The sequence below is a fragment of the Acipenser ruthenus genome, chromosome 11 (assembly GCF_902713425.1).
Source record: "Acipenser ruthenus chromosome 11, fAciRut3.2 maternal haplotype, whole genome shotgun sequence".
Classification (NCBI taxonomy): Eukaryota; Metazoa; Chordata; class Actinopteri; order Acipenseriformes; family Acipenseridae; genus Acipenser; species Acipenser ruthenus.
This window is the reverse complement of record NC_081199.1, coordinates 19,755,179-19,782,417: the sequence shown is the minus strand read 5'-3', so window position 1 is coordinate 19,782,417 and position 27,239 is coordinate 19,755,179. Positions and strand designations below refer to the sequence as shown.

At 39.8% G+C, this 27,239-nt stretch overlaps 1 pseudogene; it reads right to left on the bottom strand.

Moving 5' to 3' along the window:
• Positions 1 to 22,965: 22,965 nt before the first annotated feature.
• LOC117972243 (uncharacterized protein K02A2.6-like) lies at positions 22,966 to 27,016 on the bottom strand (annotated as a pseudogene).
• Positions 27,017 to 27,239: the final 223 nt, after the last annotated feature.

Genomic DNA, 27,239 nt, shown 5'->3' with positions numbered 1-27,239 from the left:
GACTGAATGCAGTGGGAAAAAAATGGATTCAATCATATGCCCATGGTCAAGTCATCCAATTAGAATTAGGATTATAATTAGGATTTCACAGACATTTCGCGGACCTGTTTAAACATTAAATATACTTAATATTTCAGACCACTATAGAAGCCTAAAAATAGTGGAACTTGCTTCCTTACTAAAACAGAGGGTTGTCATTTGTTAAAAGGCAAGCATACAAGATCTCCCAACAGTTGCTGCCGACATTCTTTGTCTGGTGTGGATTTGCTCATACATTGAGACTGCACATCTGCATCCACTGAATTGGTTGGAAGTGTAAGGCAAAGCTTTGCCAAGTTATACAGATGTGGAAATCAATTAGAAACAATGCAAAGAAACAAGGCACAGGGGTCATTAATAAACAGTCTAAACAAAACAGATATATGACTGCTCAGGCTGGGCTTTAGCCTTCTCTAAACAGTCTATTACACAGAACACACACTCAGTTAGCACTCGATTACCTAATTGGAGAATGGCCACACCTGTGATTGTTGGCAGGGGTGGATTTAACCCCATCCCTGCCAACCTTACATTCCCCCTAAACACTATATACATCTGCAGGGCTTTCACCCTGCCTCAAGAGGTAAGGTTGGTTATTGGTGTCAGATTAAGCTTGTCATGTGAGATATTTAGAGACCCCTTAGCCCAGAGGGCCAGATCACGAAAAAGACAACTGGCCAAGGACCAAAATGCATGTTGTAAAATGCAATATATATATATAATTTTTTATTATTATTATTATTATTATTATTATTATTTATTTCTTAGCAGACGCCCTTATCCAGGGCGACTTACAATTGTTACAAGATAACACATTATTTTTACATACAATTACCCATTTATACAGCTGGGTTTTTTACTGGAGCAATCTAGGTAAAGTACCTTGCTCAAGGGTACAACAGCAGTGTCCCCGACCGGGGATTGAACCCATGACCCTCCAGTCAAGAGTCCAGAGCCCTAACCACTACTCCACACTGCTGCCCTACACCAGTTTTACGCTATGGTAATTTTTCACAATGAACTTAAGTTTTTAGTAATTATGTAACGGGGCTACTTTTGATTATGTATTGGTTCCTAGGCAACTAGGTGTTTTTATGTTTTGTTATAAGTGCTTCGTTTTATGTGTTGTGTTTTCTTTTTTTAATTGGTTGATTAGTGATTTATTGGATAATTTATTTGCTTATATAAACTGCCTCTTTGTTTGAGACAGGTGCGGGGGACCGGAGATTCGGGATGTTGATGTTGATGTTGATGTTGATGTTGATGTTGATGTTGATGTTGATGTTGATGTTGATGTTGATGTTGATGTTGATGTGTGTTCTGGAGACGCGCTGTTTCTGTTTCTGCGGTGTTAGAGCCATGTGAGTATATTCCAAAAGTAACGTGTTGGATAATTCGAGAGCTAGTCTGTTGAATAAAGCTCTGAAATGTGTGGTTAAATCCTGGTGCATTGAGTTTTGTTTTGTTAGATTAAAAGTGTTCCAGCAGCAGGTAAAAATCCCCACACCTTTTGGGTTTGATACTAATGTTACACCGTTGTGTCCTTCTCCTCTCGTCTGGTTTAAATGGGTGGAAACATCTTTGTTTTAAACATACTTTGCTGGCCAGCAATTACAGGTGGGGAGGTATTGTTTCTTTGTTAAAGCAGATCAGTCAGTTTTCGTGTCTTGTCCTTGGCGCACCGAAAGGTAATTGGTTGTTTGCTTGTTATTTTATTTTTTTTATTATGTGTGGTGTGTTGTAGACACGGTAGTTAAGCGATTTATATTTTATTACGTTTTTGCTAGTTTTCTGAGTGTATGTGTAATGAGTTGTTGTTGATATTTTGATTATTGTTTGGTTTTGGGGTTAATCTGTGCGGTTGAGGGCAGTAGCCACCTGATTGACCTGCTAATTAGGTAATGTCATTTTTATTGCGTTGCCTTTTGTTAACTGCCAGTCTATTAACAACTAATTAACCCCCAATTTTATGTTGCCCCTTATTTTGCTGCTAAACTTGAACTTTGCTGCTAATTGTCTTAAATATAACTAAACTTGTATTTTGTTGTTTAACTGTTCTAATATAGTTAAACCTGGTATATTGCTGCTAACGTTCCATAATACTGTTAAGCCCTGTTTGTATTAACAATCTGTCTTTTGTTGTAAAACCCTTGTTGGGAAGAGCTGTTTCCAACCACCTACCACTCTTACTAAGAAGTGCAATCGCTGCTATATGTTGGTCTAATACCCCATGCTTTTAAATACTGTGGCTAATGGCTGGCTTTAATTTCCCCCTCCTTGTTTTTAGTAAAACTCTTTGCATTTTATTGTGTAGTTATTTAAACTGATTTATGTAAACCTTAGATCATTGTATTAAAGCTTTGTGAACTTTTATTCTGCCTCTGTCATTCTGTTGTCATTCCTGGTCACTTTGCCTCTATTCCAAACCTCTCACTGGGTGTCACTGGGTGGCTGCTGCACTTGTATTCACTCTGGGGTGCAGTCCAATTAATCAGTGGGAGATGTTGAGGTTCTTTTCAGTTACCAGCTGAGGGATGTTGGGCTCTAGTGAAGTTGTGGCTACTCTAAGCACTGCATGCAGGTTATCATCTGTCAGCCTTGTTCTGAGGTGTGACTTGTTTAGCTACATAAAGGAAAACACCTGTTCACAGATATAAGTGCTTCCAAACAGACAGCAATTTCAAAGCTTCTCTGCTAAGATTAGGATACTGATTGTGGTCCAGTGATCGGTAGAATTCTAGGAGAGGCAGGTCCCTGTGTTTGCTCTTCAGTGCAGTGGAACACTGCAGTTCAATAACTTCAAGCTGGAGATCGTCAGGTACACTTTATGCATCAACAGAGAAGGGATCCGTGAAGAGTTTAAAAGAGGCTCGCTCGCTCCTGAATTGCTCAAATCTGCCGGCAAACACTCCATGTAGTTCTTTCAGGACACCTGCATGGTGTTTCCAGTTGTATCTCTTCACGTGGAAAAGCTTGTTGACAAGTTTCAAAGTTTGTCAGCTGCCCTTTCTTGAGCTGGTTTGTGATCAGCTTTAATTTCATTTCAAACGCACAAACTGCCTCAAACAAATCACAAATGAGATGCTGACTTCCTTGTAACTTTAGGTTTAAATCATTTAAATGTCCTGTGATATCAGTCAAAAAAGCCAGATCAGCAATCCAGTGACAGACGGGTCTCTTCCCTTCTCTTGCAGAAAATGTTTTATTTCTTTTTGCAGTGAAAAGAAACTCTTTAGGACGTTGCCCCAGCTAAGTCATTTCATTTCAGTGTGATAATAGGGCAGCAGTGTGGAGTAGTGGTTAGGGCTCTGGACTTCTGACCGGAGGGTCGTGGGTTCAATCACAGGGAGGGGGGGGGGGGGGACACTGCTGCTGTACCCTTGAGCAAGGTACTTTACCTAGATTGCTCCAGTAAAAGCCCAACTGTATAAATGGGTAATTGTATGGGAAAATAATGTGATATCTTGTAATAATTGTAAGTCACCCTGGATAAGGGTGTCTGCTAAGAAATGTAATAATAATAAATCAGGTCACCGTAAGTGGCGCTGATATTCTCCAAAAAAGACTGAAATTCACTGTGATTCAAAGATCGCAAACGAATAAAGTTAACTGTGCATATAACAAAGTCCATAATTTCTTTAAACTTCAGGTATTTTTTAAACATCCTATAAAACCGTTAGTATTGCCAACCATAGCCGGATTACCATCGGTTGTCACCCCCACCAATTTATCCCTTTGCATTAAAGATGTCAGATCCAGTGGTTCTGGCATGCAGAGAAATTAGAGATGCTAGCTCCTGGTGTACTTCAAATGTTTCTGTCACTCCACGAACTAAAATTAAAAGTTGGGCTGTATCAGTGGCATCGTTGCTTTCGTTCAGAGCAGCAGAGAAATACACAATATTTTTGCATTTGCTTTTTAGCTGATCATAGCTATTTCCAGACATGTCTGCTATGCGTCTCTGCATAGTCATTCTGGAAAGACAAACGTTTTTAAAGGAATCTTTATTTTCTTTGCAAACAAAATCACATATTTGCATCAGGCAGTCTTTTACAAATTCACCCATCGGTAAAGGGACGTGATAATTTTGCAATTCGCTGCGCGATGTTGAAACTTGCTATTGTAGCAGCTTCAGATTCCTTCTTTTTCCATTCAAAAACACCTTGCTGTCCCAGTAGTTGTATTTTGAGAGACTCCAATTTTTTTGTTCGTGCTTCTCCCAGCAATTCTTTGTATTTCTGATGTTTTGTCTCATAATGGCGCCGTATATTGTATCTATAACAAAAACATTGTCAATGTAAAAAAACAAGTTAGAAAAATGCAACAGCCGTTTAAAGGGGTGGTATCAAACACAAAAGCCCAAGTTAGGAGAAGCAATTAGGCCAACTTTGTCAAGCATCAAGCAAATAGGCACAATTGGAAAGGTGCTGGGGCCCAAGATTCACACAATTCTTGCTTCTAACTCGGCGCCTTTTTTTGATCGCTTCGCTCCACTTTATCGCTCCACTTCAAATGCTCTTTGTATGACTTGAAGTGACTGAGACACACTCACACACTCACACACTGAGACACACACACATAAACTGACATACACACACACTGAGACACACACACAGTGACATATACACACACACTGAGAAACACACACACACACTGAGACACACACACAGTGACATATACACACACACTGAGAAACACACACACACACTGACACACACACACCGAGATACACATACACTGAGAAAAACACACACTACAACATACAGTCTCAGTGTGTGCGAGTGTGTCTCAGTGTGTGAGTGTGTGTCTCAGTCACTTCAAGTCATACAAAGAGCATTTCAAGTGGTTTGAACTTGCAACATGACGTTCTTGAAGAGCACACGGCTTTAGCCTGCTGTGCCACTGTGCATTTCAAGTGGAGCAAAGCGATCAAAAAAAGGCACCAAGTTAGAAGCAAGAATTGTGTGAATCTTGGGCCCCAGCACCTTTCCAATTGTGCCTATTTGCTTGATGCTTGACAAGATTGGCCTAATTGCTTCTCCTAACTTGGACTTTTGTGTTTGATATCACCCCTTTAAACAGCTGTTGCGTTTTTCTAACTTGTTTTTTTACATTGACAATTTTTGTTATAGATATCACTTCTTTTTTACTTCATCAAATAATAAATAAAGCGAGGGAAAGATATTCGAGAATGTGTATGGTAAATAGACAGACAAACATTACAAGAGAATAATAAGTAGAGTAATATAAGAGAAATGAGAAAAGATTTGAAAGTAAAATAATGGTAGAAGGGACTTTTGGACAGTATTGAAAGTGTAAACATTGTATTCTTATAGTTGCATGAGTGGTGAAAACATTATATTGATATTATTGATATTTACGTAGGTACAAAACTTCAATGTTATAAATGGTTCAAAAGGTACTTATGCATGTCCGTGCTAAAGGGTAGTATACTAACACATTTTAATGCTGGAAAAAACATTATTCTCCTTGATATAGTGGTGTTATGAACTTAGGCTAAGGCATTTGTAGAGTATTAGATCTCTACATAAAAAGCCATATACATTTCGTTTGCATGTCTTGACCATGGTTTGACTTCAATAAGTGCATCATTTGCATACACCCATTTTCCAGTAGCACCCACAGCAAGAACAGACACATAGTGTCCTGAAGTAACACCCTGTCCTTGGTGTATGATAATGGAAGCTAATTGGTAATTCCTGTTGTCCACAGTAATTGTGCTCTTCTGCACAGCAGTAAACTTAGCATTGTGTCACTTTGTAACGGTCCCGTCCGGTTTGGTTTCCCAAAGCATAAGTTGGACTGCAGTCGGTCTCCCTGCTGATTGAATAAGTTCACGTTTCATGATTGGAGAAGTTTTGCATTGCCTACATTTGCTACCAGGAATCATTGCCCATTTGTCATTTCTATAAACAAGTTCTTCCAAACACATGGAATCTGTACCAGCAGGTACATGTAGAGGATAAATATGCAACACCTCTCGGTTTGATAAGCAGTAGTTACATGTAGTAAATAGAATGTCATGACTTATTGTGACTGAAACCATGTGAGATACTTCAGGACAAATTTCAGACAATTTGGTGAGAAACTCTGCAACATGTTGCTGCTCACCTCTATTGAAAGGTTCTCCTAAGAAGTGACAAATATCCACAGTAGTTAGAGACGCAGTGGATGGCAAGTGATCCTATTTGTGAACAAAGCTCCTGATAGCCTCCTGTTGACTGTGTTTTAATGAATCCTTCAGAGGTTGCAAGTGAAGAAGGCACTGCAGTGTTGCATTTGCATAGCATGAGGTGAAATTGGGTTTGCTCAAGCCTCTGAATGGATGTGTAAGTGCAAGTGTTCTCTTAGAAATTTGAGGCTTTTGCTGTTCCTGAACATTAATGATAGCTCGGTGAATGAAATGCGCATAATCTTTTACCTTGTGTCCCTTGAGCGTGTTAGTCTCCTTCAAGCTTATCAACCTAGGACAATAAATCCCTCTGTGCCAATGGTACTCTTCAACTGCAGTTTGACATGCGTAGATGCAGGTGGGGTCAAAATTGATAAGGTGGATACCGCTTAAGGAAGTAACTGTGGAAAGTGCATCGAAACTTTGCCCATAGGAGAAAATGGAGTTACCACGATACATCATAACTGCTTTTAGAGTCATCCCCTGGCATTTGTGAATGGTGATTGCATGAGCACCAATGACTGGGAACTGCTCTCGAACAATGTAGAGTCTATCCATGATTTCAAACTTTGAGCATAAATGTTGAAAGGTATGGGTGACTCCATTGTTAAATTTGATGGTTATGGTTTTGAGGAAATTGATGAGACCAGTGGCAATGTCAATGTTCTTGCGAATTTGCTTAATACAAATGCAAATGTGATACATTTACTACCAAACTAAATACAAATGCAAATATGTGACAAATGCTAAATGGACTTCAAATACTTTCCCATACAACAAATGTTAATTTATTAACATGAATTTGGCAGAGGCCTTTATCCAAGAAAAACAGTTTATATAATAACAACATAAACACAGTAACCACATAGTTCATAATAATTAACAGGTATGTACCAATATGGGAAGCAAGTTACATAAAACAGTGTTTCCCAATCTTGGTCCTGAGGAGCCAGTGTTTGCTGATTTGTGTTCCAACTGAGCTTTAAATTACGAATTGAACCCTCAATTGAATGAATAAAATGTCTAATCAGAGCATTTCAATTATTTGTAGAAATGGCTGGCTGACCAGGCCTCAATTAACTCTAATCTAGTAGTCCAAGATTAGTGCTGATCAGGGTTTGTGAAAGCAGCCAAAAGAGTTGGATATTTCAAGTTATTTCTAACATTGCATTAAGTCACTAATTGTTAGTTCAATTGGGGGATCAATGTAATAATTGAGAACTCAGTTGAAACACAAACAGCAGACACAGTGGGCCCACAGGACCAGGTTTGTGAAAAACTGACATAAATGATGAGATATATGTATATATTTATATATGTGTGCATTGCACAATTATTATGTGTACTTGTTTTGTTTGTTATGTTTAATAAACATGAAGTTCTCAAAAGTTTAGTTTGCATCTTTCAGGTTAATCAGCTTTACCAGCAATACTGAAAAGTCTCTCTACTTTATTATGAGCATTATTATTGAAAAGTGTTTAAAATTGAAATATTTTTGAAGCTTTCCCATTATTTGAAATTCAAATGCAAATTCTTATATTTCAGAATATACAAATACCAAGTCAAATGCAAATAATTCAGCAGATTGCATTTAAATTATTATTATTTTTTTTTTAGCAGACACCCTTATCCAGGGCAACTTACAATTGTCACAATTCTATCACATTATGTTTACATACAATTACCAATTTATCCAGTTGTTTATACTATATCTAGGTAAAATACCTAGATACAAACACTGTTGCAGCAGCAAAGGTCATTCAAAATGATCTAGACAGCATTCAGAATTGGGCAGACACATGGCAAATGAAATTTAATAGAAAAGTGTAAAGTATTGCATGCGGGCAATAAAAATGTGCATTATAAATATCATATGGGAGATACTGAAATTGAAGAAGGGAACTATGAAAAAGACCTAGGAGTTTATGTTGACTCAGAAATGTCTTCATCTAGACAATGTGGGGAAGCTATAAAAAAAGGTCAACAAGATGCTCGGATATATTGTGAAAATTTAAATCCAGGGAAGTAATGTTAAAACTTTACAATGCATTAGTAAGACCTCACCTAGAATATTGTGTTCAGTTCTGGTCACCTCGTTACAAAAAGGATATTGCTGCTCTAGAAAGAGTGCAAAGAAGAGCAACAGGAATTATCCCGGGTTTAAAAGGCATGTCGTATGCAGACAGGCTAAAAGAATTGAATCTATTCAGTCTTGAACAAAGAAGACTACGCAGCGATCTGATTCAAACATTCAAAATCCTAAAAGGTATAGACAATGTCGACCCAGGGGACTTCTTTGACCTGAAAAAAGAAACAAGGACCAGGAGTCACAAATGGAGATTAGATAAAGGGGCATTCAGAACAGAAAATAGAAGGCACTTTTTTACACAGAGAATTGTGAGGGTCTGGAACCAACTCCCCAGTAATGATGTTGAAGCTGACACCCGGGATCCTTCAAGAAGCTGCTTGATGAGATTCTGGGATCAATAAGCTACTACCAACCAAACGAGCAAGATGGGCTGAATGGACTCCTCTCGTTTGTAAACTTTCTTATGTTCTTATGTTCTAACAGCAGTGTCCCTCACCGGGATTGAACCCACAACCCTCCGGTCAACAGTCCAGGTATAATGAGGTATAAACACTGCTGTTTAGGAATAGAGCACTTTTTTTTTTACTATACACACATTCCATTTACATACAAACGTTTCACACGTCTGTGGTTTTACAGACGAGACTGAAGTTGTCTTCTTATTCGCCAGCTTCTTATTCGCCAGCTTCTCATTCACTCAGCTTCTTATTCGCTGGATTTTAGTACATAAATGTATTTGTCTACGTTGAAGAAGTAGCCTTGAATTTAACTGGTTAATACAAGTGGGACTTGCAGAGGGGTTGCCCCTTGTCAGGTACCGGCAGAGAAATCGGCGGCCCAAAGTGATTTAACTCTTTAAATGCAAGGCTTTTTCCAGCGAAGAAGCTGTGCAATTGGCATATGTGGCATGTTTTCCCTCTGTTCTGCCCCAGTAAACCACGTTGGGCCGGGATAAATACAAGAGGGGCTTGCAGAGGGGTTGCCCCTCTTCAGGTACCTGCAGAGAAATCAGCGGCCCAAAGTGATTTAACCCTTTAAATGCAAGGTTACTTCTTCAACGTAGACAAATGCATTTATGCACTTAAAAGCTTGCGAATAAGAAGCTGGCGAATAAGCCAACTTCAACCCCGTGTTTTACAGTGTAAATGTATGAAAAGAAGACAGCCGTAGCCATAATACAGCCATATTTAATGTCACTTCTGTTAATGTCACACTCTGCTTATTCTCATCAAATTGAAATGTCCCGGCCCGAATACAATGCATGCTGTGACTTTGATGTTTTGTTTTTAAAATGTTTTAATGATCAATGCATTGCTGAGTTTGTTGCCCGAATATAATGCATGCTGTGACTTTGATGTTTTGTTTTTAAAATGTATTAATGATCAATGCATTGCTGAGTTTGTTGCGCTCACGTATCAGGTGGTGTCTGGAATGATCCAAATGCAATTAAAACAGCGGGTGGAGGCGTGAAATAAATATATTTATAACTTCTCTTATGCAATTATTTCAACAGCGATTAATACCCTTTGCGGTCCATTTCAATAAATTAAAAGTAAATCAGCTCATTTTTGCTGTTTAATCTACTATTTGTTAATAATACAAGTAAAACTTCAAAGAAAAGTTTGAAGTATCTGATATTGCCAGGCAGTCTCCCATCCAAATACCAACCAAACACGCATATTATTATTATTATTTTTTAGCAGACACACTTATCCAGGCCAACTTACAATTGTGACATACAATTACCCATTTTTACTGGGCCAATCTAGATAAAGCAGCAGTGTGTTCCCCCACATGTGATTGAACGCACAAACATCCAGTCAAGAACAAAGTGCTCTAACCGCTACTCCACAGATGCTGCAAGCGATGGATCACTTGTGTCTCATTGTATAAGGCCACGGAAAATTCACGATTTCATGATTTCACGTATTTGATTGCCTACTGTGAAAAATGTAAATATTGTTGATTTCTGGCTGAGGTATGAAGTCAGATTCCGAAACATGGCAAAAATTGCACGCTGTTTTTTGTCAATTCCACCAAACTCTGTGGATGCAGCACGAGCAGTTTCTGCATATGGACATGTTTTTACACCACAAAGACAAACCACAAGTATTGAAACTGCAACAAGATGCACGATTATTATTATTATTTATTTTAGCACAGCAGCAGTGTCCCCCACCTGGGATTGAACCCACGGCCCTCAGAGTCCAGAGCCCTAACCACTACTCCACACTGCTACCAATGCTGGCCCTCAACAAATAACTAGTTTTCTGCTCACGGGCTAGATAATATGTGTGTGTGTGTGTGAATGTGTGTGTGTGTGTGCGTGTGTGTGTGCATGTGTGAGTGTGTGCGTGTGTGTGTGTGAGTTTGTGTGTGTGTGTGTGTTGGTAGCTAGCTACTGTTGACTCAGTAGCTACTATTAAATGTTTCAACGTCGGTGTGTTTCTTTGATGCACTATTAATTTTAGGCAACTTGCAATATATATATATATATATATATATATATATATATATATATATATATATATATATATATATATTGTAAGGCAGCGGGTTGTGTGAGACAGCAGGGAGGGGGTTAAAACCTCCCTGAAGAAAAAAAATTGCACCTTTTGTTAATTGTTTTATTGTTTAATTTAGTTTTGGTTAATTGTTTTATTGTGTATTATCCCCTGCACCCGGGGGTGATTAAAAAATTAGAACCGGGGGCAGGGTATTTAAGACGTGCAGCCAGTCTGCACGGGACGGCTGCTGAGTAGAAGGAGGCAGATGAGGTGCTCTGCTTCCGAGCTGTCGTGGGAGTAAGTACTGTGTTGAGCCAGTGTGGTTTTTGTGTGTGTGGGGCAGGTAAACGGCTTAGCCGTCCTGCGTATTAGTAAGGGAAAAATCCTGTTTAGTTAGCGCTCCAAGAGGAGTTAGGTGTTTATTCTGCTGCTGTTTTTTTTTTGTGTTTCTTAAAATTTAGCGCAACCGCGCTTAAAAACTCCACTTCTGTGTATTGGGTCGTAATTTTAAAGGGGCACGAACCCGTGTGTGGCGCAATCGTTTACTATATATATATATATATATATATATATATATAATATTATTTTATTTTATTTATTTATTTATTTATTTTTTACATAAGAACATAAGAACATAAGAAAGTTTACAAACGAGAGGAGGCCATTCAGCCCATCTTGCTCGTTTGGTTGTTAGTAGCTTATTGATCCCAGAATCTCATCAAGCAGCTTCTTGAAGGATCCCAGGGTGTCAGCTTGTATTTTTATATAGGTATATAAATGTCAATTGCTGTGGATTTAGACAAGGAAGCTACATGCCACTCTTGTGTGCAATTCCATTCTATGGTATATACCAAACGAACATGAAAATAGAAATTTTCAAACAGGAAATCGAAAATTTCTAGACTCGAGCAGCACCTTCAGGTTTTCATCGAAAGCTGCTCAGACTTGGATGTAAGCTTAAAAAATGAACACATTTCAACAACTGCGCAGTGGCGCAGCGGGCTAAGGTCGTGTGCTTTTTCAAGAACGACATATTGCATAGTTCAAACCATGGTATTTTTTTTTCCTGCGATATGTGCTGTTTTAAAACATAAATAATGTGTTTAATATAAATGGAGTGGATATCAAACTGCTTGGACACCCTGGTATGTTTTGACGTTGACCAACATGTGGAATCACATGATTGGTAGATGTCCAGTTATTTAGCTTTTCTGTTTGAATAGTCGCTACACACCCTTAAAAAGTAGATGGAAGACGAAGAAGAAGAAGAAGAACAATTTTACCTTAGTTTGACGACTTATATCTCATTGTGTATAAGAGGTATGTACGTTTTTTTTCACATTTGAGGTAAGAACGTTTCAGTCTTTTGATACTGGTACAGATGGTCATTCTAAGTGATTTAGTTTTGCTACTGCAACATGGTAAAAACAGCTAAACTCTTTGAGCTGTATAGAGACTCGGTAGTTTCAAACAAGTTTTTCTAACTTGTACGAGGAACTACCGTTCCTCTCAATTCTTTGGCAACTGACGCATTCAAGGCAAATGAGGCACGTATAGATACCGGGTTTGGATTCAGCAAAAATATATTTTTCTGTCCACTCTGGGTTAAATTTTCTGTGTTCAACATCAATTTTTCTTTTTTTACTTGTACATTATTAGTTAAATTAAGGGTGTGAGTAATGTTGTAGTAATGTTGTTGAAGCTGATACCCTGGGATCCTTCAAGAAGCTGCTTGATGAGATTCTGGGATCAATAAGCTACTAACAACCAAATGAGCAAGATGGGCTGAATGGCCTCCTCTCGTTTGTAAACTTTCTTATGTTCTTATGTTCTTAAGTAATTGAGAACTCAGTTGGAATGAAAACGTGCAGACACAGAGGTCCCCCAGGACCAGGATTGGGAATCCCTGCAATAGTGAACTAGTAATTACAGTAGAGAGTCAAATTTACAAACACTAATTATCTGAACTGTTGAACTATCTGAATGCAGGACATGACGTAGTCAACTTGGTGTTTGGTTCATGTGTGGAAGATGGCGACAAAAAAAGAGGACTGTTTTAACAATTGAGAAAAAAAAGAAATAATCAACAAACTTAATAATGGAGAATCTGTTACAAAACTTACTCTTGAGTAAAGGTTTGGAAAAACAACAGTAAGTGGTCGCAAATAAAATAGTGACAAAACTGAAGGCATGAAAATGCATGTCACTCTGCCAACATGGCTGCTCATCTGTGGTTTGTATACCAGTATATAGGTCAATGATTAGAGAGAAAGCTATTTATGTTAATGAACAGCTGGGTGGTGATCCATCTTTTCAACCCAGTTCTGGGTGGCTTAAAAACATTAATTCTCAGCACGGCATCAGGCTGCTTGGGAACTGAAGTGGAGAAATTCTCTGCCAATACCGTGAAACTTTTAAAATAGAATTTGCAGTGCTAGTGCAGTGGGAAAAGCGGAGCCGAGATATAATGTACAACATGGACGGAGCAGGGCTTTACTGGAAAGCTCTGCCTTCCAAGACCCTGGCATCTCTTGGCAAGAAAAAAGCACCTCGCTACAACATCAGTAAACAACGGCTGGCACTGCTTGCATGTTGTAATGACACTGACTCACACAAGTTACCTTGTGTTCTTGTAGGAAAAGCAAAGAACCTACAATGCTTTAAGAACTTTAATGTAAATGCTCATCTGACATGTCTTCAATTAGTATTTGCACTTTATTCGACAGCTGGACACACTGATTTTTTTGTGAGCCTCCTGACCGACATTATCTTCAACGATGTCCACACAGAGACATGTAAATGTCAGCTTCTCACCAATTGTATGGGGCTGCTTTGCTTTTGCAATACGGAGTGATCCTAAAGCTAGTTTGTTTGTTTTTTTTAAATTGTGAAATTGAGTACAACTTTTTCTTTTCACTTTTAACACCCTAAAGGCACACAGTCAACGTAGCATGATTTGTTCATGATGTTTCTGATAGGCTTCCTAATAATATGACACATTGTATTTGTGAGTCCATTGTATAAGGGGAGTGGGAGATTGTTAAACAAACTCTCTAAAAAAAGAACCGTTTAGATTTTTTATTTATTAAAAAAATAAAATATACTGTCCTTACATTGATACATAAATATATTTGTGTGTGTTACTATACTCTGTTCAGAGACTCACCTCGGGACCTTTTGCAACCCGCAGTTTGGGAAGCGCTGATCTACATCACTTTGGGAGACCGGTATTAATATTTCTTCATGTGACTGTCACTGCTAATGATTCTAGTGTGTTTTTCACAATACAAATCTGAAGTATAGGTGTGAAAGGGGGTGTGGGTGATTCACTGATAACACAGGAGTCAGAAATGTCTCCTGTGAGATGCCTCACAAGATTTATTTAGAACACAGGTGCTGTTTAACAGGGGATCAGCAATTGTTATCCTGGATACCCTCAGGGTTGCTACCAACAATGGTATCCCTCTGAGGTACGGTACTAGTAGAAATACTAATCAAACGGCGAAATCAAAACAGGAAAACAAAACACTCTAAATAAAACTACAAAGAAAAGTGCTGCTTCTAGCAGAGTCTCGCCACATCCGCTAACCTGTGAGGCACGAGATCAAAGGACGTTCTCCTATTCCCTCAATACCTTACTGGGGTTGCCCAGATCCCCCTGAGCTAAAACAATATATAACGTCTCAGGGACTGTGCTTCCCCAGTATGGGTAGGCAAGAAACGAAATAGTGCGGCTACTTTCTTCAGTTGTCTCTGGCTGCCTTTTCTTATTCTCCATTGCCGCCTGCTGCTGTGTCAAGAACAGGCAACCTTGGCTTTTACTCGATTTGCATAGTGTCATTGTTTCCATGCGGGGCTATTTAGACATAAAGTGGCGATGCGCGTGCACGTTTGTGAGAATTACTCGTATGAGTCAGGTTTGTGGCTGAAAAAAACGGCCAAAGAGAGGGATAGGGTAAATCTCATTTACTCGTGTAAATGACGAAAAACATGGGAAAACCACGCCCATTTTCACATGGAAACCCGCATTTCACGTGAAAATGTAAATTAGCTTATTTTTTTTGCTGTGTGTCTGTCCTGTCATGCTGTATATCTTAAGTGGGTTTACAGTTTTGTATAAAACCACTTACAAATATACCATGAACTGCAGTGTACACTTGTTATAGTATTAAAGCAGGTGTTTGAGAATACCCTTGCTGTAAAAACTATGCTAAAGGTAAACACGAAGAGCAAGTGAGTTGCTTAAATATCTGTAACTGAATTAAGTCCTGTGCTTTTTTTGATCCAAGCTATGTCCGAAGACAACGCGTGTCCGCCTTCCACATTAATAAATATAGTTGGTGAACTGGATGTCATATGAGCCTGCTTGATTGCCCAAAACAGCGCTACAAACATATATACGAACAAGTTGTTGATACCCTCTCAGAACTGATCGCATAAAATTGAAAATGAATGTATTGATTTTGTTTTATTTGTTTGCATCATTAATATTTAACACAACGGTAAATCCAACACAACCCTGAGAGCACAAGCCTCCTCAGATCGCTGCTGTCCAATCGAAACTGGCGGCTGAGGTAACTATCCTCCTGTCTGTCTCACAGGCAGCCACTGATTCCTGAACACCTCATTTTGTTGTTGACAAGAGTTTGTGCAGGATACAGCAGGCAGTGGCAATTTTGGGAACTAACTAATGCTGCTCTTCAGTCCATTTCATCAGTATCTGCCTCCTCCTTTTCAAGTGCCCACCACCCGTATTTGCCCAAGTGTAGTGTTGAATGCTTCCTCAACAGCTGTCAGCCGTCCAGACGGGTAGGATTTCATAAGCCAGGGAAGTAGTATACGTAGCATCACCTGATCCCCTATACAGTGGCTCTCAAAAGTATTCACCCCCCTTGGACTTTTCCACATTTTATTGTGTTACAACATGGAATCAAAATGGATTTAATTAGTAGTTTTTGCCACTGATCAACACAAAAAAAGTCCATAATGTCAAAGTGAAAAATAAAATCTACAAATTGTTCTAAATTAATTACAAATACAAAACAGAAAATAATTGATTGCATAAGTATTCACCCCTTGAGTCAATTTTTGGTAGAGGCACCTTTGGCAGCAATTACAGCCATGAGTCTATTTGGATAAGTCTCTACCAGCTTTGCACATCTGGACACTGCAATTTTTGCCCATTCTTCTTTGCAAAATTGCTCAAGCTCCGTCAAGTTGGATGGGGACCTTTGGTGAACAGCAATTTTCAACTCTTTCCACATATTCTCAATTGGATTGAGGTCCGGGCTTTGACTGGGCCACTCCAGGACATTGACCTTTTGGTTTTAAGCCACTCCAGTGTGGCTTTGGCTGTATGTTTGGGGTCATTGTCCTGCTGGAAGATGAATCTTCTCCCAAGTCCCAGGTCTCTTGCAGACATCAGCAGATTTTCCTCCAGGATTTCTCTGTACTTTGCGCATCCATTTTGCCCTTTATCTTCACAAGCTTTCCAGGCCCTGACGCACCACCATGCTTCACAGTAGGGATGGTGTTCTCAGGATGATGTGCGGTGTTAGGCTAGCGCCAAACATAGCGCTTAGCGTTGAGGCCAAAAAGCTCTATTTTGGTCTCATCAGACCATAGAATCTTCTTCCACTTGGTCTCAGAGTCTCCCACAGAGTTTTGCCCTTCTGGCAAACTCTAGCCGAGATTTGATGTGAGTTTTTTTCAACAATGGCTTTATTTTTGCCACTCTCCCATAAAGGCCAGTTTTGTGAAGCACCAGGGCTATTGTTGCCGTATGCACAGTAGTAGTAAAGGCACGACAGTGTCTGTCACTTTACTAAGCCACGCCCCTATTGGTTGATTTATGACCCTTAAGCCCCTCCCCCTTTCCCACGCTTTGATTGATTTATGACCCTTAAGCCCCTCCCCTTTTCCCACGCTTCGAGTGATTTATGGCTCTAAAGCCTCGCCCCTTTTTCCCACGCTTTGAGTGATTTATGGCTCTAAAGCCTCGCCCCTTTTTCCCACGCTTTGAGTGATTTATGACCCGTCCCTTTTTACCGGACGTCCGTCAAAAATAGCCCTCCCTAAAAATGGCGTCTGTTGTACCCTTAGTTTATAGACTATTACAAAGAAAAGACAGAAAGAAAGAAGAGAAAGTAAGTGGTATTGTAGTGTTAAATATATATATTTTTTTAAATAAAAATGTTACAATTACAGGAATCGACAGGATTCGAACCTGCGAGGGTTGGTCACCCGTTAGATCTTAAGTCTAATGCCCTGTTTTTGTATTTTAACTTTTTTTTAAAACAAAATTGCTATTTATGGGGTGTTTATAAAATAACGTATGAAAATGTAATTTAGAAAAATGTTAGCCGGTGGAGGACTTCGACCCCAACACCCTCATTGCGGAGAGCGGTAAGGGCGCTGGCATGTCTGGGCATGTTGTAGGGTATGACGCTATCTATGGGAGGGGTGTGTTTCAGGGTTCTAATAAAAAGGAGTTTCTTATTCAAGGTTCATACTGTTTAAAAGAGAAGAACCGTCAGCATGGCTTCTGCAGCATTTGGAGATATTTCAGACAGCTCTTGTGACGAGTGGTTTGACTTTGATTACGTTCCTGAGAATAGGGATGCTGAAGATCCCGAGGCGCCGTGGCAATGGTGTGTATCTGAAAAAGTGTGTTTTCTACCTTCTTACGAACTGCCGAACCAGAGTCTTCCTACCACCCCTCCTACGGAGCCGGAGGTTCCAAACGAACCTGTCTTTACACCGTTGTCTCACGCTCTTCCTACAGAACCCCCGGAGGATCACGACGACCCCGACAGCCTTTATGGAGTGACCTTCGCAAGAATCCTCAAGATTGTCAAGGGCCTTCTGGCCTCTCTACTGGAAGTGATCATAGACCGGGATCTGCAGAAAAATTGTGCCGGCTGCGCCATGGACCACCCCAGGCAGAGATGTCATAGCTGTCTCTTTGAAGCGGACTATGGTTATTTCAACAGGAGGTTTGAAGAAATAATAGCTAAAATACACGTACCTTGGTTAAAGATTCTGGTTTCTAAGGCTCTTCATCTACTCGATTTTTTCCTACCTCTGAACAAGATTCAGAAGCTGGTTGAGGATTGTTTAATTGAACTGAGACCTGAACCTTACATAAAAGAGACGCTCCAGCAGCTGCAACAGGACCTGGACAAAAGGACTCAAGAAGTGGTTAACAAGATAACTAGAGCTTTCTATCACAGAAACTTTACAGAACCCCAGGCTCCTCTGACTTATTACGGGGCTTTTGACTTTGAAGATGGGGAACCGCATGACTCGGGACAGAATGCAGAGTGAGTTGGAGGGTCTTCTGTTTGAACTCGTAGTTGACAAATTGGCTTGCCGGGCCCCCTTTAAAAACCCCTTGTCTGTCGATGCAAAACGTTTCACTGAGCTAAAAAGAGCTACGCTTGAAATCCACTCCTTGGTGGATCCTAAATATTGGGCTGAAAAGATTGCTGATTCTGTAAAATGTGAAATACCTTTAAATGTTTTTTTCTAACAGCGCTGATCCCTGAAATGTTTTACACTGTGTACCCCTGTAAATGGGAGTATTTACTGGTGTTGTATACATACGTGTCTGAAGCCTGTCTTTATCATCTTGTCAATGGTCTGAATACAGATATCTCTAGAGCTGTAAAAGATACTGTATCTTGTTTAATGCATTACTATGAAAGGAAGTGTTGCCTGTTTAGGCGTCGTTTAAAGTATCCAATTATAATTGTTAATCTGTAAACTGAGTGAATAAACCCTTTTGTACTTTACAATCACCGCATTTATTTGACTTTTTTTCTGAAGGGATGACTCTTCAGCAAATGAAACAAATTTACTGTGACGTTTCAAATCCTGGGGGGTTTGGAGGCCGACAGTCTCTACAGAGAGTTCTTAGGGAGGAGGGGTGTAGGGTTAGTGATAAGGATATAGCTGAATGGTTATCTGAACAAGACACTTACACCCTACATAAACCCTCTAGAATAAACTTTAAAAGAAACCGCGTATTTGTATCTAATATTGACGATCAATGGCAGGCTGATTTAGTAGATATGTCTAGTCTGTCAAAGACAAATAACAGCAACAAGTTTATGTTAACATGCATAGATGTTTTATCCAAATTTGCATGGGTTCAACCTCTAAAAAACAAAACAGCTGGGTGTATGACAAAGGCTTTCAAGAAAATCCTTGAAAGCGGTCGTTCACCCAAAAAATTGCAAACTGATAAAGGTAAAGAATTTTTAAACAAGTCCTTTCAAAACTTGTTAAAAAAATATAGTATAGCACACTTTACCACCGGTAATGAATCAAAAGCCTCTGTTGTTGAAAGGTATAATAGGACTCTAAAGACTAAAATGTGGAAATATTTTACAGCCTTCAACACTCATAAGTATTTAGATAAGCTAAAAGAAATGGTTCGCTCTTATAAAAATTCTTACCATAGAAGTATTAAAATGAAACCTTCAGAAGTTAATGAAGACAATTCCTTTAAAGTTTTTAAGAATCTATATACTCAGGAATTCCCGTACAAACCACCTAAATTCAAGTTTCAGATTGGGGATGCTGTTAGAGTATCAGAACTAAGGGCCCCCTTTATAAAAGGTTACGAGCAGACATACACGGATGAGATTTTTAATATATACGAACGATTGCCTAGGAAACCCCCTGTATACAGGCTGAAGGATTATGACAGAGAGGAAATAAATGGGACCTTCTACGAGCTTGAATTACAGAAGATAAAAGGGACGGAAGATAGACTGTTTACGGTAGAGAAAATCTTAGCCAAGAAAAAAGAAAAAGGTAAAAAGTATTGTCTTATAAAGTGGCGGGGTTGGCCGGACAAATTTAACAGCTGGATCGAGGCCAAGCAGCTGCAGAATATTAAGGGGACTCCATCATTGTAGATTTCATTACACCGAGGCTACTGACAAGATGGATCAAACCTCCTTTTATGTGACTCTACCCAGTAACGCCTCAAAGGATATATTTCCAAAGAACACTATAGCCGATTTTACTATACGGTTAGCAAAACCTGTGAATCTACAAGGAAAATGGGAAGTTGGATTAGCAGAGATCCAATACCCTTATACGTGGGAAAATATAAGTGATGCGGAGAATAGATTTTTTACCCGTAATATAGATACGCATGTTAAAACAGTATTTAAAATAGCCGCCGGTTATTATGATTCTGTAAAGGAATTAATAAACGCTATGAATAATGCTTTTCGAGATAGATTGATCCACATAGAGTTATTATACAAAGCTGTAGAAAGAAAAGTTTATATACATGGAGATGCCAAATTGTACCTGTATACAGAGGGTCAATTAGGAAGGATCTTGGGGTTCTATGAAGCCGCCGCTGAGAAAGCGTATAAGAGGGGGTTTTATCCTGCAGACATTAGAGCAGGATTTTACACTTTGTATGTATACACCGATATAATAACCCATCAAGCAGTGGGGGAATGCTACGTCCCCTTCTAAGATGTGTTCCTATTAATGAATCCCCCAATGAAATAGTAACAATAACTTATGACAGACCTCATTATGTAGCTGTCAGTAAGAATAGTTTTGACACTATAACTTTGCAACTTAAGACGGATCAAAACAGTCTTGTTCCATTTCGTTTTGGGAAGGTCATAGTGAAGGTCCACTTCAGACCTGTTAAACAGTCTCTTTATATATAATTGAAAAGAATATGAAAATGAGGGTCTATGGAGATTCTAACCCCTATATACAATATTATAAAAATCAAGCTGGAAATGGGATGCCAGGGTTTACTGGGGCTCCGGTAATGTACGGGGCAGGGATCCACTACTTAATTTTGCCCTGTTTTCATTGTGTTTATTTCAGATGACTATTTGAAAGCTCGCCAGTAGTACAAGCAGTCACTTCACTTCACGACATCAGACTTGCAATCGATGTTGGAGAGGATATGCTGCCACTATTAAAACGTAAAAGAAGAAAAATTGCAAATTGAGTTAATTTGTTTACCATCGGTGCTCAACTAATGATTCCACTCTAAGACTAAAAACAGCATGTGTCAATTTTTACAATAAAGTCTACAATAAGGAAGTGAGCATAATTATTAACTTTTACACTTAGAATATGTAACACTTGTAGCTAGTGGTGCAACAATTAATCAATGCATCGATTATTGATCATCTATCCTTAACTATTCTGAGTTTTGATTACATATTGGTGAACCGATGCATCAAATTAGAAGAACCCAGTCTGAAGTCTCCTGTTGCTGGTTTGCATTAAACTCTTGAGTGTGCGACAATGTGCTTCTTTTAGTGCTAGTACTGTAGATAAACAACGTCAGCACGTTGCTAGGATACACACTTCTGGCCTCTACATTTGCGTTGCATATACCCTGTGTAAAATGACTTGAGTTGCTTCACTGGTGAGTGCATTTTTTTGCACTGAAAGGTGACACACCTTTTATGTTATGTGTAATAATTTCAAAAGAATGCCAATATTAAATCTACCGATTGCCATATTTTGTTTCAAAGCGTGTTGTGTTTGGATTATATGGCAATATTATATAAAAAGAAGCTGAATTTAGTACGGTAGTTAATTTAATTTGTGAAATTAATTAAAATGTTTGCTTTGATTTGGACATAAAATGTTAACAGTAATGAACATCCATAGTTCAGACAGAAATGACTTCTGTTAAAATATAGTATTTTTTATTATCATTACAATGTTAAAGGGATGCAGACGCAGCATATTCTTTTCAGTTGTTAAATTCAAGTCCTTTGTATTTTTTATTTCTTTTTTTATAATCGGAAGTGTTCTAATTTGAATGTAAGTTGTGCCCTTTTGTTTAACTATTATGCACAACAGTGTTTTTAGTTATTGGATGTTCTTTTAAAAAAAAAAGTTTGTTCTTTACTTTGAAAAATAAAACGTCAATGCATCGATTATCGTTGATAAATGCATATACGATAATAAGAAATTAGGTTGCCGATTGCACCACTACTTCTAGCACATAAAAAGTTTAATCTTGTTATCTTTAACTGTTTTTATGTTTTGTTTAATACTCCCTGTTTTTCACATCTCCTTCCTCTAGTTATCATTTAAGCTGTTACGATTTAATGTTTCTATCTCTCCTGTTTGTGAAATAAATTCTTTTTGTGCTTTGCCTCCCAAGAACTGCACTGCCTGTGTCCATTGGTAAGTTTTTGTTTGCCAAAAGTTAATAAAATTAAAAAAAAAAAACATGATGGCATGCACAATTCTTCATTTAAGATTCCTTTACATTTTTGTGTTTTTTTCAGTTAATAATAGTAATATAAAAAAGGCTGAATATGGATTTTTCAGGAAACATTTTAGTGATAGTAACAGCGATGATGGTGATCTTAGCCCTGTTGATTGGAAAGTGTGAAGAGCCAGAAGGGCAAGCAGACATCTTCATTGACGCCTACAGCACCAGCCATCTCAGCACCACCGGTAATTGTGGAAAAAGTTACTCCTACCGGTCCTGTGCCATCATCTGGGGGAGTGACATCACATCACTGTTCACTCACTGTGGACCCCTCTCCACAGTTGCCAGAGAATGTTACATTTACTTGACAATTTTGAGTGACTCAGAAATCCAAAGAACAAAAATGCCAAGCAACAAATTGTATTAAATTATTTTGCATTACAATGTCTATGAAAATAGATAAAAAATGATAGAGTTTGTGATTTATGAATACAATGAATACATCAAACTGTTATTAGACACATTTTGCATTTGGCTGATTTGTTTTGTTACTAAGCACTACTTTTTGAAAATATTATCAGGAACTTTGTTCCTTGGTGTAAAGTATTCACGCCAGACGTGTTTAATAAGTGAACTCTTGTTTTTTTATTAAACCAGCCATGCACCAAACCCCGTTCTCCAGACAAAACCTTTCTCATCTCGCTCCCGCCTTCTGCCCTTTGACCTCTCTAGCATACATTGCTTAAAGCTGTAACACTCCAATACTCTACATTCCTCCCACTTTAAGTATTTGTCAACCCCTATATTTTTTTTTTTTTTTTTTTTTAAACAAAATACTATTATTAATAATAACATGTAGAACAAGAACACAAACAATCCCTGACCCCACTATGAGGACAGGGGTGGACTACCCTGTTCCTCCAGACAATTATGAGGGATTATTCTGCCCTCTCTTCCGTAACTGCCTGTAACTATCTGGTTTTAGCTTTTACCAGTCCATCAGTACCCGAGGCTTCGGGATACGACTAGAGCGACGCAAAGGGGCTGTGTCTTCTGTTTGGTCCCCCACTGTAATGTCCTGATTCTCAGAAGTGTCTTCTAGAATCTCCTGTTCTTCTTCATAGTTTGCAAGCTGATCCTGTGTCTTTGTCCTTGAGTCACCCTGGTCCACACAGGGCTGGTCAGACACAGTGTCCTCTACTTCTAGTTGGGGACTGTCAGGCTGCGGCATATCTGTCTCAGGTTCTTTAGGAAAACCCCTACGGACATGGTCCACATGTCTCCGGCAGGCTCTACCATTTTGCAATTGCACAACGTATGACACTGGACCTGTCTGTTTGCTTATGGTGCCTGACAACCACTGCGGCCCTGTGCCAAAGTTGCGAGCAAACACACTGTCCCCCACCTTAAAGAACCGTTGTCTGGCGTGTATATCATGATTTGCTTTCTGTTGCGCCTGTTTCTGCTCGACCCTGGCTCTCTCATCTGGGTATAGCAAATCCAGGTGGGTGCGAAGTTTCCGTCCCATCAGGAGCTCCGCTGGTGATTTACCTGTGGTGGCTTGGGGCGTCACCCTGTACTTGAAAAGAAACCTGATCAGTTATTCCCCTTTTCCATTTTCTTTAATCCTTCCTTGATTGTCTGAACTGCCCTCTCTGCTAAACCGTTAGAGGAGGGGTGATAAGGGGATGTTTTAATGTGCTTAATGCCATTTTGGACCATAAACTGCCTGAATAGTTCTCCCACAAACTGTGGTCCATTGTCGGAAACAACTGATTCTGGCAGCCCTAAAGCAGCAAAAGTGACTCTGAGTCTGTCAATAGTAGCCTCAGCTGTGGACGAGGTCATCGGGTGGACCTCGATCCACTTGGAATGCGCATCCACTATCACCAGGAGCATTTTTCCATTAACAGGACCAGCATAATCCACATGAATTCTTTCCCATGGTTTTTGTGGCCATTTCCAGGGATGTAGCGGTGCCTCTGGAGGGGCGTGCCGATTTGCTTGGCATCTGGTACATTCCTGGACCTTCTTTTCTAATTCCTGGTCCATTTTCGGCCACCACACATAGCTCCGTGCCAAACACTTCATGCGCACTATCCCTGGGTGTGCCTCATGCAGTAATTTTAGAACTTGCGGTCTCATTGTAGGTGGAATGATGACACGTGCTCCCCACAGGAGACAACCTTCCATGATGCTTATTTCTTGTTTCCTGCTAAAATAAGGCTTGGTTTCCCTATTTGGCAACCCCACCCAACCATTTGTAACCATTCTGCGTATCCTTGATAACACTGGGTCTCTTTCGGTAGCCTTGCTGACCTGTCTCGCATCTAACGGGGACGTTGAGAGCCATTCCAATAAAAGAACTGTTTCGGTTGGCATTGGCACTTTTTGTGGGCCTTCTGGTAAAGGAAGTCTGCTCAGTGCATCTGCGTTGCCAAGGTCCTCCCCCGGTTTATATCGGAAACTGTAGTCATATGCAGCCAACGTTAGAGCCCAGCGCTGAATTCTAGCCGAGGCCATTGGGGGTATTGGTTTATTTTCATTGAACAAGCTCTGGAGAGGCTTGTGATCTGAATTTATTGTAAAATGTCTGCCCAGCAGATAGCAATGGAACCTTTTTACGCCAAAAATAACAGCCAGCCCTTCCTTCTCCAGTTGAGAATACTTTTTCTCGGCAGGTGCCAAAGAGCGTGATGCATAGCTGATGGGCCGCTCCGAACCATCCAACATCCTATGTGCAAGCACAGCTCCCAATCCATAAGGCGAAGCGTCACATGATAACACCAGGGCTTTCTTACCATCATAGTGCACCAGTACGTCTGAAGACTGCAGCAGAGCTTTTGCCTGCGTAAACGCCTTTGTCTGCTCCAAACCCCAATGCCACCGGACCTGTTTCTGCAACAGTTTATGCAATGGTGCTAAAACTGTGGACAGATTTGGCAAGAAACGTCCATAATAGTTGAGCAGGCCAAGAAAGGATTTTAGCTCAGTAACAGATTTTGGGGCTGGAGCTTCTGATATGGCTCTCACTTTCTCTTCCACGGGATGTAGACCGGCTGCGTCTATCTTATGTCCCAAATAGATGACTTCAGGAGCCTGGAAAACACACTTGTCTTTTTTTATACGCATTCCTGACTGTGAGAGCCTGTGTAACACTTCCTCTAAATTTGCAAGATGTTCCTGTTCAGTTCTGCCTGTAATGAGAATGTCATCAAGGTACACACACACACCCTGTATGCCCTGTAAGAGCGAATCCATTATTCTTTTAAAAATGCCAGGTGCTGCTGACACTCCAAAAGGCAAGCGGTTATAGCAAAACAGTCCCCGATGTGTGTTAATGGTCACATAAGGTTTGGATCCTTTGTCCAGTAGAATTTGCAGGTAAGCGTTGCTCAAATCAATTTTTGTAAATTTCTGTCCTCCGGCGAGCGTAGCATAAAGATCTTCAATCCTGGGAATGGGGTATGTATCTATCCTTGCCACTTGGTTAACTGTGACCTTGTAGTCCCCACATATACGTACACTGCCATCTGCTTTTAGGATTGGTACTATTGGGGCTGCCCACTCAGAAAACTGTACTGGTTCAATAACCCCTTCTGCTATCAATCGGTCCAGTTCTTGATCCACTTTGTCTTTCATGGCGTATGGGACTGGTCTCGGTTTGAAAAAACGTGGCCTAGCTGCTGGGTCCACCTGAATTTTTCCTGTCGTTCCCCTGAGTGTACCTAAACCACTTTGAAAGAGTTCGCTATGCTTCTCCAACAATGTTTGGTATCCTGCAGCTTGTGTCCAAAATAGCTCTGTCCAGTTTAGTTTCAACTGTTTTAACCAGTCCCGACCCAGCAGACTGGGGCCTTCCCCTTTAACTACAGTGAGTCGTAAATATATCTCTTGTCCTTGGTATTTAACCAAAACACTGATGGACCCCAGTATTGGAACTTGTTCCCCTGTATAGGTGCGTAGAACCACATCAGATGTGGTAAGTTCAGGTTTATTGTCCAAAGGCCAGTTTCTGTTGTAAGTTGATTCACTAATTATTGATACTGAAGCTCCAGTATCAATCTCCATGGTGGTTACTTGGTCATTTATAATAACCTCTACAGTGATTGGCTTTTCCCTCTGCTGCTTGCTTCTTACATTGAACATTGTATACACTTCACTTTCCTCCTCCACTACGTGCATCGATTCCTCCTTCCTGGGCTGTTTCAGTGTATCTTTCTTTTTACTACGACAGACTCTGGCAACATGGCCACGCTTTTTACAGGAGTAACACTCAGCATCTTTAAAATTACAGACATCAGGTGAGTGCTTACCCCCACATCTATAACATGGCAATTTGTGCTGGTTCTCTGAGTAACGGGTCTGTCTTCTGGATTTATCGTATGAAATCTCATTGACCGTACCTGTGCTTAACAGTAGAATGCCGCTTGTTGTAGCCTGTAGATCGGAAGTATTTTTTGCTGCAATTTCCATCCCTTGCGCAATATCCAGTGCCTTTCTGAAATCCAGCGTCGACTCTGACAGTAATCGGCGTTGTATGCGTTCATCGTTAATTCCACACACTAGTCTGTCTCTCAAACGGTCATTCAATGTGTCTCCGACTCGCAATACTCTGAAAGTGCGCGGAGTTCCGCTACGAAACCAGCTACTGATATGCCGGGCTTGCGAGAACAGCTATCAAATTTAAATCTCTGTACTATGGCTGATGGTTTCGGATTATAATGCTCTGTAAGAGCTGCCACGAGCTCGGCAAATGTTTTTTCACTAGGTTTAAGTGGAGCCACTAAACTTCTCAAAAGGCTATACGTTTTAGCCCCGCATGCACTAAGCAAGATTGCACGTTGCTTTTCAGTTTCTTTAATTTCATTTGCGATGAAATACTGGGACAGTCTCTCTGTATACTGAATCCAGTCCTCTTGTTCTGCCTTATATTCTTCAATTTTGCCGTATGCCGCCATTCTGTTTTTTTTTTTTTTTTTTTTTTTTTTTTGGAAACCTTCGGAGCAGTTTTATCCTCGTCGCCAATGTAAAGTATTCACGCCAGACGTGTTTAATAAGTGAACTCTTGTTTTTTTATTAAACCAGCCATGCACCAAACCCCGTTCTCCAGACAAAACCTTTCTCATCTCGCTCCCGCCTTCTGCCCTTTGACCTCTCTAGCATACATTGCTTAAAGCTGTA